Source organism: Delphinus delphis, chromosome 1, assembly GCF_949987515.2.
Source record: "Delphinus delphis chromosome 1, mDelDel1.2, whole genome shotgun sequence".
Lineage (NCBI taxonomy): Eukaryota > Metazoa > Chordata > Mammalia > Artiodactyla > Delphinidae > Delphinus > Delphinus delphis.
In genome coordinates, this window is record NC_082683.1 from 16,425,240 (window position 1) to 16,440,878 (window position 15,639).

The following is a 15,639-nucleotide window of genomic DNA, read 5'->3' on the forward strand; positions in this document are numbered from 1 at the left end:
GCCAGGCTGAGCTCACTTGGCACGGCCTCTCCCTGGGGCTCTGAGGCAGGCCTGCCAGCCTCCCCATCCTGTAGCACGCTCTAATCAGCGAGGCTGAGAGGCACAGAAAAGCCTGTGCCATTGGCTTTGCTGGGCAGGCCCCAGATGGTTCCTGTGGCAGAGGCAGGGCTGACCTTGGGCTTTGTTCCCTCACTGTCTGGAGTGACTACTGGTTGGTGGAAGGAGGGGCTGTCCCCACTTCAGAAAATTCACTCTGGAGTGGCCTTTCTTGTCAGCTCACCTGGGTGTCACCTCTTGGCGCCTGTCAGGCTGGAAAAAGGAGGGAGCAGAGTCAGGAAGGGGGAAAGATGAGTGCAGAACATTCATTCATTCATTCATTCAACAAACATTTCCTTCGCCCAGCTGCCTTCTAGGCCCCAGGCTGGCTGCTGGAATTCGCAGACGGATCTGGTCTAGCTTTTCCTTCAAAGATCAACCAGTGTGTGCAGGAGATGGTCATGTAAACAGACACATTCAGACACACTCACCAGGTGGTGTAGGGTGAAGGAGAAAGTTCAAGAGCTGTGGGACCAGAGGAGCCACCTAACCAAGCCTCAGGCAGAACAACCACAAAGCATTTCTGCGGGAGGCAGCATCCTTCTTTTTATTTTCCTCTCTCTTTCCAACAAATACTGAGCATCTTCTGCAGGCAGGTGTGGCTCTGGGCGCTGGGGATACAGGAGCTCCTCTGTAATGCAAAAGACAGACCACACAATAAAATTGGGTTAATTTCAGCCAGCGATGAGCAGGGTTGTGAAATAGTGAGAGACTGGGGTGCGGTAGGAGCTCAGAGGAGGTGGCCTTTGACCTGAAGAATGAGGAGTGATCCAAGCAGAGACCTTGGGGATGAGTGTTCCAGGCAGGGGAACAGGCCGTGCAAAAACCCTGAGGGAAGAGAACAGGGCACAGAAGGTCTGAGTGGTGAGCGGAGGGGGCCAGGAGTTGATGTCAGAAGGTGGGCTGGACCCAAAGCTTGCAGACCTCAGACCGACTCTGGGAGAATCAGCAGGGCCTGCCAGGAGAAGTAAGGTAAGGGTGACCTGTTTGTTGGGTGGCCCCTTAAATGGTTGTTTAAACAGGAATGGACTTTGGGGTTTGCCACTCCAGCCCTCTCCAGGCACAGAGAGGGAAAGTGACCCTCCCAGGTCGTGAAGGGCGGTGGTAGGACTGTTTCTGGGTCCCCTAGCCACCAACCAGTTTCTCTCCAATATGCCCACACAGCCCCTCTGAATTAAGGCAAACACTTATTAAGCACTTACTGTTTGCCAAGAAAGTTACATATCTTGCCTACTTTGACAGGAGGAGGTGACCTGGGTTCCAGATGATTGACCGTGGCCGAGTGACTGAACCTCAGTTTACTCATAAAATGGGGACAGTAATGGTTTCCAGCTCGTAAAACTGTTGAGGATTCAATGAGATATGAAGCGTGTTGAACAGTTTCTATAGCGCTTGACAAAATGTGAATATTTACTGAGCATTTTTATTTTCATTTAAGTTGTTTTATGGACCCTGGGATCTTCCAGTGGATTAATCATGATCCTTGTTCAAGCACATTTATCACTGGTTCATAATGGCCCTCTTGTATATTTTATTATTTTTATTTTTTGGCCGTACCACGTGGCATGTGGGATCTTAGTTCCTCTACCAGGGATCGAACCCATGTCCCCTGCAGTGGGAGCGTGGAGTCTTAACCACTGGACTGCCAGGGAAGTCCCTATTTTATTATTAAAAATAAATTTTAAATGCCTATGAGCCATCATCCAATACCTTACATCTTCCTCTGGGTTCCTCCATCTGTCTCCTACCCACCTTTCTTCATGTGGGGAAACCACTCTCCTGAGTCTGGGCTTTCTCATTCCCTTGCCTTTTAAAATTATTATTTTAAAATTTTGATTAATACTTTATTAGTATTATTATCACACACAGATATACGTGTTACACATATGAAGTTTCTCATTCGCTTTACCTTTTTTTGATTAGTATTTAAAATCATATATATGTGTGTGTTATACCCATTATGTAAAATATGTAATTTTTTACTTTATGAAAGTGTATCATGCTTTACATAATCTCCTGAGACTTGCTTTTTTCACTCAATCTTACATTGCCGAGATTGATCCAATGGTTGCATGTAGCTGTAATTCCTTTTTTTTAACTACAGTATAATATTCCACTGAGTATTCCATAATTTTTTTTTTTTTTTTGGGCCGTGCTGCCCTGTTTGTGGGATCTTAGTTCCCCGACTAGGGATTGAACCTGGGGCCTTGGCAGTGAAAGCGCCAAGTCCTAACCACTGGACCTTGAGGGAATTCCCACCACAGTTTTTATTTAGTCAACTTCTTGTTGATGGCATTTGGGTTGTTTTCAGGTTTTTGCTAGTGTAGAAAAAGCACTATGAGTGTTCATGTATATGCTTTCTAATGCATATATATAGAAATTTTCTCTTGCTATATAACTAGGAGTGGAATTGTGGGGTCATAGGGTATATGAATATTTGTTCAGTATCACAAGATAAGAGCAAACTGTTTTCCAAAGTGATTGTATCAGTTTATACTCCCACCAGTAACATATAAGAGATCCTGTTGTTCTACATCTTCCATAAGTGTTGTCAGACTTCTTATTTTTTCCAACCCAACAAGCATAACGATTTCTCACTGTAGATTTGATTTACATATCTCTGATTGCCAATGAGGTTGAAGAAGTGTGTATGAATGTGTGTGTGTGAGATGTCTTTTGCCCATTTTTTTCTTTCTTTTTTAAAAAATATTTATTTATTTATTTTTGGCTGTGTCGGGTCCCAGCTGCGGTGCGCCAGCTCCTCCTTGAGGCTTGCAGACTCCTCTATAGTTGAGGCATGCAGGCTTAGTTGCTCCGAGGCATGTGGGATCTTAGTTCCCTGACCAGGGATCGAACCCGCGTCCCCTGCACTGGAAGGTGGATTCCCAACCACTGGACCACCAGGGAAGTCCCTTGCCTATTTTTCTATTTGTCCTTTTTTTATTCTTTTCTTATTGATCTGTAATAGTCCTTCCTTCCTCCCTCCCTCCCTCCTTCTCCTCCTTCCCTCCCTTCCTTCCTTCCTTCCCCCACTGTGTGGTTTGCAGGATCTCAGTTCCCTGACCGAGGATTGGACCCAGACCACGGCTGTGAAAGCCCGGAATCCTAACCACGAGGCCACCAGGGAACTCCCTTGTAATAGTTCTTTATATTTCTGAGTCTACTGATGTTTTGGAAACGGAAATTCTAAAATTTAATAGAGTCGAATCTAGCACTGTTTTATTTAATATTTAGTGCTTTTTGGATCTTATTTAAGAAAGTGTGCCTTAACTCCAAGATCAGAAAGCTGTCACCTACAGTTTCTACTAAATGTTTCAAAGTTTTGTTTTTCACATTTAAGACCTTGATCCATGTTCAGTTGATTTTGTGTATAGTGTAGGATAAGGATCCAATTCAACTTTTTTCCCATCTGGGTACCCATTTTTTCTTATGTTTTCCAGTTCTCTTTGTAGCTGATGTATGAAAATGCAATAGGCTTTTTTGCATTTGATCTTATCAAGCTAATTTGCTAAACTCTATTTCCAATTATTTGTCTGTAGATCCTATGCAGACAATCAGTTACAAGTAATGATAGTTTTCTTTTGTATTTTTAGATCTTTATGCTTTTAACTTTTTTTCTCATCTTATTACACTGTCTAGGACTACCAGTACAATCTTAAAAATTTAAAAGGTGGTATTAGGTATCTTTGTCTTGTTTTTTATTTTAGAGATAATGCTCTAATGTTTCCCCATTTAATATATATGTATTGCAGATTTTTTATAAATTGCTTTTTTTAGGTTAAGGAAGCTTTGTTCTATTCATAACTTACCGAGAGCTTTTTAAAAATAATAATTAGTGTTGAATTAATTTGCATTAAATGCTTTCAAAAAGTATCTTTAGATGATTATATGGTTTTTCTCCTTTAATCTGTTCATGTAGTTAATTACTTATTTGATCTTCTAATATTAAACCATCCTTGCAGTCCTAAGATAAGTCTAACTTGTATATTGGTTATTCTCTTATATCTTGTTTAGAATTATTTTATCAGTTTTCATGAATAAAATGGGTCTGTAATTTTCATTTTTTATGTTGTGCTTTTCTGGCTTTGGTATTGCAATAATAATGGCCTCACAGAAGTAGATGGTAATATTTTCTCTTTTACTGTTTTCTGGAAAAGTCTGGGTAAAATTGAGATAATTTGCTCTTGAAGTCTGATAGAACTCACCTGTAAAATCACCTTGGCCTGTTTTCTTTGTGGAAAGATTTTAACTACTGTTTCAATTTTTAAATTTAGTTTCCTTATTTCTTCTTGAGTCAGTTTTGGTATGTTATATATGTATTTTTAGAAATGTATGCATTTAATCTGCATTTTCATATTTATCAGTGTAAGGTTGCTTATAGCATTTTCTTATTGTATTCCTCTTTTCCGTAATAATTGTGTATTATCTCTTTCTCCCTCTGTTTATTTTTTAAAATTAATCTTGCCTCAAGTTTATTGACTTTTTTAAAGGACCAACTTGTGGCTTTGATCTTCTCAGTTTAATCTTTGTTTTCTGTTTTGTTGATTTCTGCTCTTTGTAATCTCCTTTTATTTTCTTCGAGTTTCTGTTTTTTCTAATTTCCTAAATGGAAACTTAGCTCATTAATTTTTAGACTTCCTTTGCTGCGTTGCAGTTTTTGATATATAGTGTTTTATTATCGTTCTGTTCTAAGTGGTGTTCAATTTCTACTATGACATTTCTTTGATCTATGAGTTATTTAGGGATTTTTAAATCTCTAAGTGTATGGAAAATTGTTTGTCCTTTTAAAAACTAACTTCAAATTTAATGGTCAGAGAATGTGGACTATGTGAAGACCTGTTATTTAAAATGTGAGACTTGTTTTGTGGTCTGGTATGTGATTAATTTTTAAAATGTTTGAGTGTTCCTGAAAAGTATGTGTGTATCCTACTTTTTAATTTCAATTTATCTTGCTTTTTCTGTTTCATTTTAATATTTTATTACTTTAAAAGAATTGTTAGCTGTAGCTCTTCCCTGCAAAGACAAGATTAGCACTTTCTTATACCCTTTGGTCTCTCTCTTCCCTTTCAACCCTTATACTCTTCAGTGACATGCCTTTGAGCCCCCATGACAGCACATTAAAACTGTCTAGGTTTTACAGTTCTCAGTTGTTTAGATATTATATATTTGTCTTGTTCTTCTCTTTGATCTGGGGATTTTTTTTAAACACTAAACTTTACTAAGTTATTTGCTCAGCTTTCACATATCTTTAGTATCATATGTGGAATTTGTTTCTATTACTGAAGTAGTTACTTCAAAATTTTTTTTGGGGGGGTGTCTTTTTGTATAAACCTGAGCCATTGAATGTTTTTTTTTAGCCTTTAACATTTGAATGGCAGTTTAGCTGGATATAAAATTCTCAGTTCAAATTCTTTTCCTTTGGTACTTCGGTCAATTCAATTTGTTACTTATTCCTTTGTAAGTGATCTGTTTTTCTCTAGACTTTGAGAATGTGTCTTCTGATATTCACTCTAATATTTCTGAGTGTGGGTTTTTCATTATCTATCCTGTCTGATGTATTTGGGATTCTTTCAAACTGAAATCTATCATTTTTCTTCAGTTCCAAGGTTGTCTTCATTATTTCCTCAAATATCTCTTCTTTTGATTTATTTTCCTCTCGTGGGACTCCTAATATCTAGATGTTGGTGCTTATATTTCCATCTCTCTCTTTTTTTTGGTTGATGTATAATTTCATTCAATAAAATGCACAGATCTTAAGTGTTCAATTCAATGTGGTATTTTGACCAATTACATTACCTTGTAACCATAACCCCAAAATAAGATTAAAATAAGATTATTATTTTAATAATAATAATTATAAGATTAAAAAATAAGACTAAAAAATTTTTTTAAATAAGATTTAAAAAATTTTTTTAATTTTTAAAATAAGATTAAAAAAATTTTTCTATCTCTCTAGCAAGTTCCCTCACAACCGTTTCCAGTTTATTTTCCTCCCAAATTGCAATCATTATTCTGATTTCTTTTACCATATATTAGATTGGTCTTTTCTGGAGTTTCGTGTAAGTGGAATCATACAGCAGATACTCTTCTATGTCTAGCTTCTTTCACTTAGCATAATGTTTTTGAGATTCATCTATGTTTGTTGCCTCAGTAGTTCTCTCCTTTTTCAGTCAAGTGGTTTTCCGTTGAATTAATATACCACCATTGTTTATTCATTGATCTCTTAGTGAATATTTAAACTGTTTCCCGGGACTTCCCTGGTGGTCCAATGGTTAAGACTGCGCGCTTCCAATGCAGGGGGCGTGGCTTCAAGCCCTGGTCGGGGAACTAAGATCCCACATGCCATGCTGCCAAAAATTAAATAAATAGCGTGTTTCCAGTTTGGGGGTATTATAAATAAAGTTCCTATGAACACTTAATGTATGACTCTTTGGGTGTATTTTCTTTCTTTTTTCAATAAATTTATTTATTTTTGGCTACGTTGAGTCTTCATTGCCGCGCAGGGGCTTTTTCTAGTTTCAGCGAGCGGGGCTACTCTTTGTTGTGGTGTGCGGGCTTCTCATTGTGGTGGCTTTTCTTGTTGCAGAGCGCGGGCTCTAGGTGCCCGAGCTTCAGTAGTTGTGGCACACCGGCTCAGCAGTTGTGGTGCATGGGCTTAGTTGCTTCACGGCACATGGGATCTTCCCGGATGAGGGCTCGAACCCGTGTCCCCTGCATTGGCAGGCGGATTCTCAACCGCTGCGCCAGGGAAGCCCTTTGGGTGTATTTTCATTTCTTTTGAGCAAATACTTAGGAGTGGAATTGCTGGATAATGTGATAAGTGTATGTTGGTTTAACTGCCAAACTCTTTTCCAAAGTCAGTGTACTTTATTACATAACCATGAGTTTTTCTACATTCTTGCCAATGTTTGATTTTGCAAGTCATTTTGATTTGGTTTTAGTCATTCTGGTGGGTGTGAAACGGGTTTAGTTTTCATTTACCTGATGATAATTATGTGGAGCACCATGAACTATTGGTCATTCGTGTGTTTTCATTTTGAAGTGATACATCTCTTGCTCATTGTGTGTGTGTGGGTTGTTAATCATTTTATTGGCAACTTTAGGAATTCTTTTTTTTTTTCCGTTTTTTTTTGTTTGTTTGTTTTTTTGCGGTACGCGGGCCTCTCACTGCCGTGGCCTCTCCCGCCGCAGAGCAACAGGCTCCGGACGCGCAGGCTCAGCGGCCACGGCCCACGGGCGCAGCCGCTCCGCGGCATGTGGGATCCTCCCGGACAGGGGCACAAACCCGCGTCCCCCGCATCGGCAGGCGGACTCTCAACCACTGCGCCACCAGGGAAGCCCAGGAATTCTTTATTTACTGGATACAAGTCCTTTGGGAGCTATGTGTAGTGTGCGTATTCTTTCCCATTACGTGTCTTGTGTATTCAGTTTCTTAATGGTATCTTTTGATGAGCAGAAATGTAAAATTTTGATGAAGTCCAAATTATCATTTTTTTTTTAATGAAGTTAGGACTCCTTGCCTTACCCCAAAGTCACAAAGATATCTGCTTATGTTATCTTCTAGAGGCTTTATGGTTCTGGCTTTTATAGTTAGGATTATGGGGACTTCCGTGGTTGTCCAGGGGTTAAGCCGCGGCGTTTCCACTGCTGGGGAACTAAGATCCCACATGCTGTGTGTTGCGGCCAAAAAAACAAACAAACAAGAAGATTTGTACAATTAGGTTTATGATCCATTTCAAATTAATGGAGTAAGATTGGGGCTGCTGTTTTAACTTTTAACAGATCTTTTACCATTTCTTTCATATTTCCGATTTCTTAATCCTTCCTGGCTTCTTCCTGGAAATATTCCTCCGTCTGATATCCCAGTTCCCTATTTCATTCCTCAGCTGCAGTATCCATTCTGCAGTTAATTCTACCTATTATGTTTGTTATTTCAACTGTTTTTTCATATAGAATATTTCCACTTGGGTCCTTTAACACTCTCTTATTCTGTTTTGTTTCACTAATATCTTTCCTTATTTCTTTGGCGTGTTTCTAATGCTTATTTTAAAATTCTCAGTCCATCTGTTGAACACAGCCAATTCCAGTGGTATCTCTAATTGGTTTGTTTTTCTTTTGAAGCCAGTGTACTCCTCGGATTCCCTGTTCTGTAACCCGTGAGCTCATTCCTCGGGGTGGGAGGGTTTCATCTATTCTGTCTGGTGCTGCATGTTGGGGTAAGAATCCAAGCCTGACCCTGGTCTCTGTCAGCACTGATGAGCCCAAGGAGATGACAGTCCCAGAGTGGAGGCCCCCAGGTGTCAGAACTGCATAGTTCCTCCCTGGGTTTGTCATCACGACCCTCACCCCCAGCCCCCCCCACCAAGTAACTAACTCTACAGGATTGAGCCTCACTTTCTGGATGCCAGGAAGAAGCAGCAAGGGAGAGGGCTGTCTGCCTAGGTCAGAATCCACCAGCCTCCAGGTCCAGAAGAGAAGGGGTGGTGGAGTGACCGTGGAGGCCTGTCAGCTCATTAGTTCCCTCTTGATTTCTGCAATTCCACGGTGCCTGCTGCACGGCCCTGATTTTACTCCGCCATATACTTGGACCGTCTGCCTGGGCCCCGCGTGTGCAAGTGAGAATGCTGGCCTCGACTGCTCCAGGGCAAGTGGGCATGTTTTGGGGCAGAGGGTGTGGGGAGGTGTGCTGGGGAAGGCTTGATGCAAAGAGGCAAGAGCAGAGCTCAAATCCGATTGTCTTTTCTACAATATTCTCCACCTGCTAAAGACTAGGCCCTGCCCCTTCTCCTGGCTGCTGCGTTCCCACCCTCCAGCGCTGCACACACCAAGTTAAAACCCCCTTCCGTCTCCCCAGGAGATTCCGTTTCTCTCCAGGATTTCCTAGGCTTAGTGACGTTTTTGCTCTATTGTTACTCTGGTGTTGATTTGAGGATGAGGGGCCGGGAGCCGTATGTCTTCCCTCACTGTTTCTAGGGATGGTGTGTGCAGCACCCTCAACCCCACTGTATCAGCAGCTGGAGCACAGAGGCTTCAAAAGAAAAACAGCAAACTGACTTGAGATAGCGCTGGAGTCAGCGACATTAGAACAGATAGACCAAGAATTTTTAATTAACATTAGAAACATACGAAAGAAATAAGGAACTATATTAGCAACATAAGACAGAATGAGAAAGTGTTAAACAATAAAAGAACCATGTGGAAATATGAAATATGGTTTAATATGAAAACCAGCCTTATCATCTGTTCCAGCCCCAACCTTTGCATGCACCTCACAGCTCACTCTTCTCCAAAAAAAGACTTTCATGGCCGCCAGACCTTTGCATGGGCTCTTCCCTCTGATTAGTCTGCCTTCCCTACACTTCTGCTGGAAAAATTCTGGTACATCCTCGAGACTCCTTCCCTGAAGGCCTCTCACGGTCATTGTGATACTCAGTGATGGCATGGGGTTCAAGAGTTAGGAAACCAGGGTGCTTGTCCTATTCTTCAACTAACTGACTGTGTGACTTTGGGAAAGTCACACTACCTCTCTGGACCTTCGGCTCCTGCTGGGAAAAAAATGAGAGTGCTGGGTTAGATTAGTCCTAGAACCCCTTTCAGCTCTGACAAGCTGGTACAGTGGTTAAGAATGAAGGTTCTGGGCTTCCCTGGTGGCGCAGTGGTTGAGAGGCCGCCTGCCGGTGCAGGGGACACGGGTTTGTGCCCCGGTCCGGGAGGATCCCACATGCCGCAGAGCGGCTGGGCCCGTGAGCCATGGCCGCTGAGCCTGCGCATCCGGAGCCTGTGCTCCGCGGCGGGAGAGGCCACAGCGGTGAAAGGCCCGCGTATGGCAAAAAAAAAAAAAAAGAAGAAAGTTCTGGACTTAATCGCTGTGTTTCAAGCTCATTTACTAACCTAGCATAATGGTTAACAGCTTATACTTTGGGGTTGGACAATTTGGGTTCATAATCCCATCTCTGTCACTTGCCTGCTGTGTGACCATAGGCAAGTTACTGAGCCTCCCTGTGCTTTTTTTTCCCCTCTTCTGTAAAATAATGTTGATATTAAGGGTGCCTACCTCCAAGTGTAGGAGCACAATAAATGCAGCTGTTGTTGTGCTGTTGGTGGTTGTTCACCATTATACAGACTTCTCCATTCCATTCAACAAAATCTTGATGTTTGTCTGCCAGGCTCTATCTAAATGCTTTTTTAAATTCTACCAAATTTTATTCCTTAACAGATACTCTCTTTTGCCTTTTATCTTTTTTTTTTTTTTTGGCTGTGTTGGGTCTCTGTTGCTGCGCGCAGGCTTTCTCTAGTTGTGGCGAGCTGGGGCTACTCTTCGTTGCAGTGAGGGTTTCTCATTGCGGTGGCTTCTCGTTGTTGTGGAGCACAGGCTCTAGGCGTGCGGGCTTCAGTAGTTGTGGCACTCAGGCTCAGTAGTTGTGGCTCGTGAGCTCTAGAGCACAGGCTAAGTAGTTGTGGCGCATGGGCTTAGTTGCTCCGCGGCATGTGGGATCTTCCCGGAACCGGGATCAAACCCGTGTCCCCTGCATTGGCAGGCGGATTCTTAACCACTGCGCCACCAGGGAAGTCCCTGCATTTTATCTTTAAAACAACCTTGCAGAATGAGGATCTGTAACCCTGTTTTATGGATAAGGATCCTGCGGCCCCAAACATAAAGTCACTTTCAAAGCTACACAGCCAGGACTTAACCCGATATCCAGCTCCTCCATGGTCAAGGCCTTTCCACTATGCCACAGTGTTCAGAAAGATTAGTCTGGGGTTTTGGGAGATTACTGAACAAATCCAGATGGAAAAGCTTGGTGAGAAACTCCCCCTCCCCGTTACACATGTACGCCAGCTGTCTGCGCGCCTAGGCCGTCCACAAGATGTATTTTGTAGGTTTCATGCAAATGCAGATTTAATGATGGGCCAGAAGTTAATTGAGGAGGCAGAACAAGGGTGGGTTGGACGATTAGCGTCTCATGTGACCTGGGATAGAGAGCCAAAGGGGCTCTGGGAAAGAGAGCAGTGGTCTTGGAGGACACGGAGTCAGCAAAGAGGAGGACTGAGATTCAGCAAGCCCAGAGCTGAAGCTGAAGAGCGAGGCCTGTGGAAGCAGATGTAGGTCTTGCTAAGAGGCAGTTCCAGAGGGTGGCACTAGGGCTGACTCCAGCCCCGCCCTGTACTCTTGCTGGTCCGGATACGTGGCTTTACCTCTCAGAGCCTGCAAAAGGGCTGCTAGTACCATTTGGTAGGGGAGAGGGTACGTGGGGGAGCAGCAGTAGCCCTGCACCAGAACCTCAGCTCCACAGCTGATTAGATTGGCATGTGTAGGCTCGATTTAATCCTGAAGCCTCAGTTTCCGTATCTGCAGTTTGGGAATCACATTCTTGCCTGCGTGGGATTATTGCAAGCCTCCAGTGAGATGACTTCGTGGTGAGACCTTCTCTGATCTGTCTATTTAAAACTGCAAATACCACCTCTCCTCCCCAACTTCTTTTCCTCCATCTCACTTACCACTACCTGGCATCCTATTGATTTTACTTACTTTCTTATTGTCTGCTCACCCCACCAGCAGGGATTTGAGCACCTAGAACAGCCCCTGGCATATAGTAGGTGCCCAATAAACAGAGGTCATATGAGTGTTGGTTGAATAACATATAGGGAAGACCCTAGGGGATAGGGGATGTTGAGGCCGTGTCAGTTGGATCTTAGAGATGCAGGACAGAGGCACGAGAGAAGCCAGGACAGCTCACTTGGGGTGCCAAGGGCTGCCCATGAAAGCAACAGGGGCCTGGATTTTAAGGTTGTGGCTGGGCCGTCTCTGGCCACAGCCTGTAGGAGGTGAGTCCTTTAGGAGAGTAAAGCTGGATGGGCCTGAGTACTGGGGCTTCTCATGGAGCCAAGACTCTTGGGGCAAACAGGAAGCCCATGATACTTGGCTTCCCTGCTTTCTTTAGCTTTTTAAACCATTCTGATGGCACCTAAGTGGAACAGACTACCTCAAAGAAATGTCAGTCCCAGTGCCATCCCTGCCACCACAAAGGCTAGAAGAAAAAGCACTGGGTTTGGAGGCAGGCAGATCCGGGGTTATGGCCTAGCCCTGCCCCTCTTTACCAGAGGGATGTTCGGCAAATCACTGCACCTCTCTGAGTCTCTGTTTCCTCCTCTTGTGAAATGGGTGTAGCAGTTTCCCCCCTGTATGCCAGCCTCCTAGGGCTTTGTGTAAAATACACTAAAAATGTGTATTGTGACCAATCATCACTAGACTGAAGGGCCTACAAGGCAGAAGTTGTACCTGCGGCCCTTAGTGCAGGGCCAGCCACACAGTAGACACTTGGAACCTAGTGGTCAAAGAGTTGTTAAACTCAACTGACAACGACCTTGGAAGGGGAGGGTCCGAGTCCTGCACACAGCAGGGCTTTTAGGCAAATCCTGCCCAAGGACCTCCTACAACTCTACAAGTTTATAGATTCCAAGAAGAAAACCAAGCTTGTATTGGTTGGCCTCATTTTACCATGCACTCGAAACTTATTGACCCATCTTTAGCTTGTTTGCAAGATTTTTCCTTTGGTAGAAGCAACTAGATGAGTGACATGATGTGGTTGCTTACAATGTAAGGGGCTGAGAAAAACAGGCTGAACTGGAGTTCTGAGGTCAGACTCTGTGTTCCAAGTAACAGAAAATCCAAGGTAAGCAATATGGGGAATTAATTAGCTCCTGTAACTTGAATGTTCAGAATCAGGCTTCAGGCGTGGCTGCATCCAGGGGCTCAAGCAGCATCATCAAAGACTCAGATTCTCTGCATTTCTCTACTCCACCTTCTGAGAGCTTGCCTTATCTTCAGGCTGCACACAGTGCCCCTCCCATCGCCCCACTCCCTCACAACACACCATCCAGGTGGAGAGAGCCTTGAGCTTAAGTCAGTCAGTCAGGACCCACCTGGAGCCGCTGGAGGTGGGATCAGCCCTACCCAAACCAGCTGGCTGGAAAAGGGAGCGCCACTTCCCAAGGAAACTTTGTGGTGTTGTTAGGAAAGGGGAATGGATTCTGGGTGGCCAAAAATTATAGCACGTATCTACTACAGTCATCAGAAGGGGAAACAACAGAAAGCCACAGAAACATCTGCATAGCACTTTACAGTTTGCAAAGTTCCTTCCCTCCTAAGAAGCCAATATTGGAAGCAGAATGGCACTTATTATCACTGCTTTGCAGATGAGAAAACAGCCCTTGAGCAACTGGCCAGGACTCTGACTTGTAACCCCGAGCTGCCCCCAGCCACCTCAGCCTCTTTGTGTAAAATTATAAACCCAGAGGGGCTGACCTGGGCGGGAGGGAGCCAGTGTGACTGAAGGCCCTCCCTTTACAGAGGGAGCGCCCGTTCCAGATATGAGAGGTCCCCAGGAAGCTGCAATCATGTGAAAGCCCAGGAGGAGCTGGTCTGTGGGCAGAGGGAACAGCCTGATGTGAGGACTGGTCACCGGGCTGGGCACACACACAATGGGAGCCCTGCCTCGCTCACTGCCAGGACCCCGGCATGCGCGCGCATACACGTGCACACAAACTCACACACGCACACTGCCACACAGGCAGAGGGAGGTCACGTGACACGCTGACGTGGGGCTCCCTGTACCGGGGGTGGCCAAGGCATTGGGGTCTGCTACCCATAATGGTGACCATGATGGAAGCTGTTCTGGCGTGTGACTGAGATGGGGGAGCCAGCACACTGAATACGGAGCCAGTCAGGCCTGGCCTGCATCCCAGCTCTCCCACATGGTTGCTGTGTGACCCCGCACTTCCCTCTCCCTTCTGAGCCTCAGTTTTCTCTTCTGACCCAGGCTGATAATTCCCACATGACTGGTTTCTTAGAAGGCTGAACAAAAAGCTCCCAGTACATAATAGGGGCTTCATTCATTCTGAGTTTCTCCTTTTCCCCCTTCATAGTGTCCTGTTAATAGCTGTGTGACCCTGGCCAAGTTACTTAACTTCTCTGTGCAGTGGGAGCAATGATAGCACCTACCACATGGTGTTGTGAGGAGTAGATGAAGGAATGCCTGGAAAGCACTTAGAACAGTGCCTGGCACACTCGTTATCACCTTTACTACTAGCTAACATTTATTTTGAGTGTTTAATATGGGCCAAGCCCTGGGCCTTGATCTCATTGTTTATGGTGCAATTATCCTTCTTATAATAGCACAGTGATATAGGCACTCTCTGTGATTATCCCCATTGGACCAGTGAGGAAACTGAGGCCCAGAAAGGGGAAGTGATGTGCCCAAGGTCATAAAGCCAGTAAGCAATCTGGGGGCTCTGCTCAGCTGTGCGCCCTTGGGTGAGACCCTCACCTCTGTGGGTCCATGTTTCCTGCCTGGAGGTTGGGGTGCATCCCTGCCCTGTACCTCCCAGGGTCACCATGGATGTCAAATGTAATAGTGCCAGGAGCCTCTACCAGCTGGAAGGTTCTCTGGGAATACGAGGAGCGCTGTTACCATGCGCCCAGGGCAGTGAGACCTGTCTCTGGGAACATCTGTGTACTCCCTGTTCTGACGCAAGCTGGGCATTCGAGAAACCGGGCACTTGCCACCCAGGGATACTGCTTGTGTTGGCCGCCACTCAGAAGGTTACAAGTTCATGGCCTATTTCCCTGAAGTCCAGAGCCGCCTCAGCCTCTTCTTACAGGGCCTGTGTGGGGCTGTCTATGGAATGGAGGTTTCATCTCCTAGGGGAAGGCGGCCAGAGCACATGGGGCATCGGGGGCAGGGAGGGGGGAAGAGCCACGGTGGTCCAGGGTCCTGCATGGGGACCAGCTGAAGTAGGAGATTGTGGGGGAGGAGGGGTGTGTCCAGGGTCACTGGCCTGTCCAGGGGTGGAGCCAGGTCTCCAGCCGAGGTCTTCCCCACGCCGCCCCCCGTCTCTGCTGCACACCGCAGGGCAGACCACCTGTGATCAAGGACTTGGACTCAGTCAGTCCTTGGCCACTCTCGTGCTATGTGACCTGGGGCAAGTCACCTCACCTGTCTTCCATAAAGTGGGGATAAGAAGCCCTCCCTGAGGGGGCTGTGATGCACATGCAATAAAATGACATCTGGGAAGAGTGTATAAGTCAAATGATAGGTGTGTGTATTCCGTTCATCTACAAACATATAATGTACATATTGCAGATGGAACAAGTGTGGTTTGTCTTCAGTCTTACTGACTGCTTCAGGAGTTTATACTTGGCCCTGGGAGACAGAAACATCTACAGGTGACGCTGAATTCTGGCTTGGTCACTTACTGGCTGTGTGACCTTGAGCAAGCACGATCTCTCTGTGCTTCTGTTTGTTACCTGTACAATGGGCATAATAATAGTGCCTACCTAGTAGGTTGTTGTGGAGATTGAATGAGTTAATGTAGGTAAAGTGTTTAGAACAATGTCTGGCACATGATGAAAGGTATGCTATTATTATTACAAATACAGCGACAAAGTATATAAAGTAAGGGTTTCTCTAGAGTAGCCTCAGTTTGAAATGTTCTTTTCAGTTGACAGAAATCACTGATTCCCGGAATTCCAAGACGTTGGTA

General features: G+C 44.6%; 1 protein-coding gene across 1 annotated transcript in view; it reads left to right on the forward strand.

Annotated features, from left to right (window-relative positions):
- The window catches only part of ALPL (alkaline phosphatase, biomineralization associated), a 57,372-nt gene that overhangs the window by 12,512 nt on the left and 29,221 nt on the right, over positions 1-15,639 (forward strand). The gene's annotated exons all lie outside the window — the stretch shown is intronic.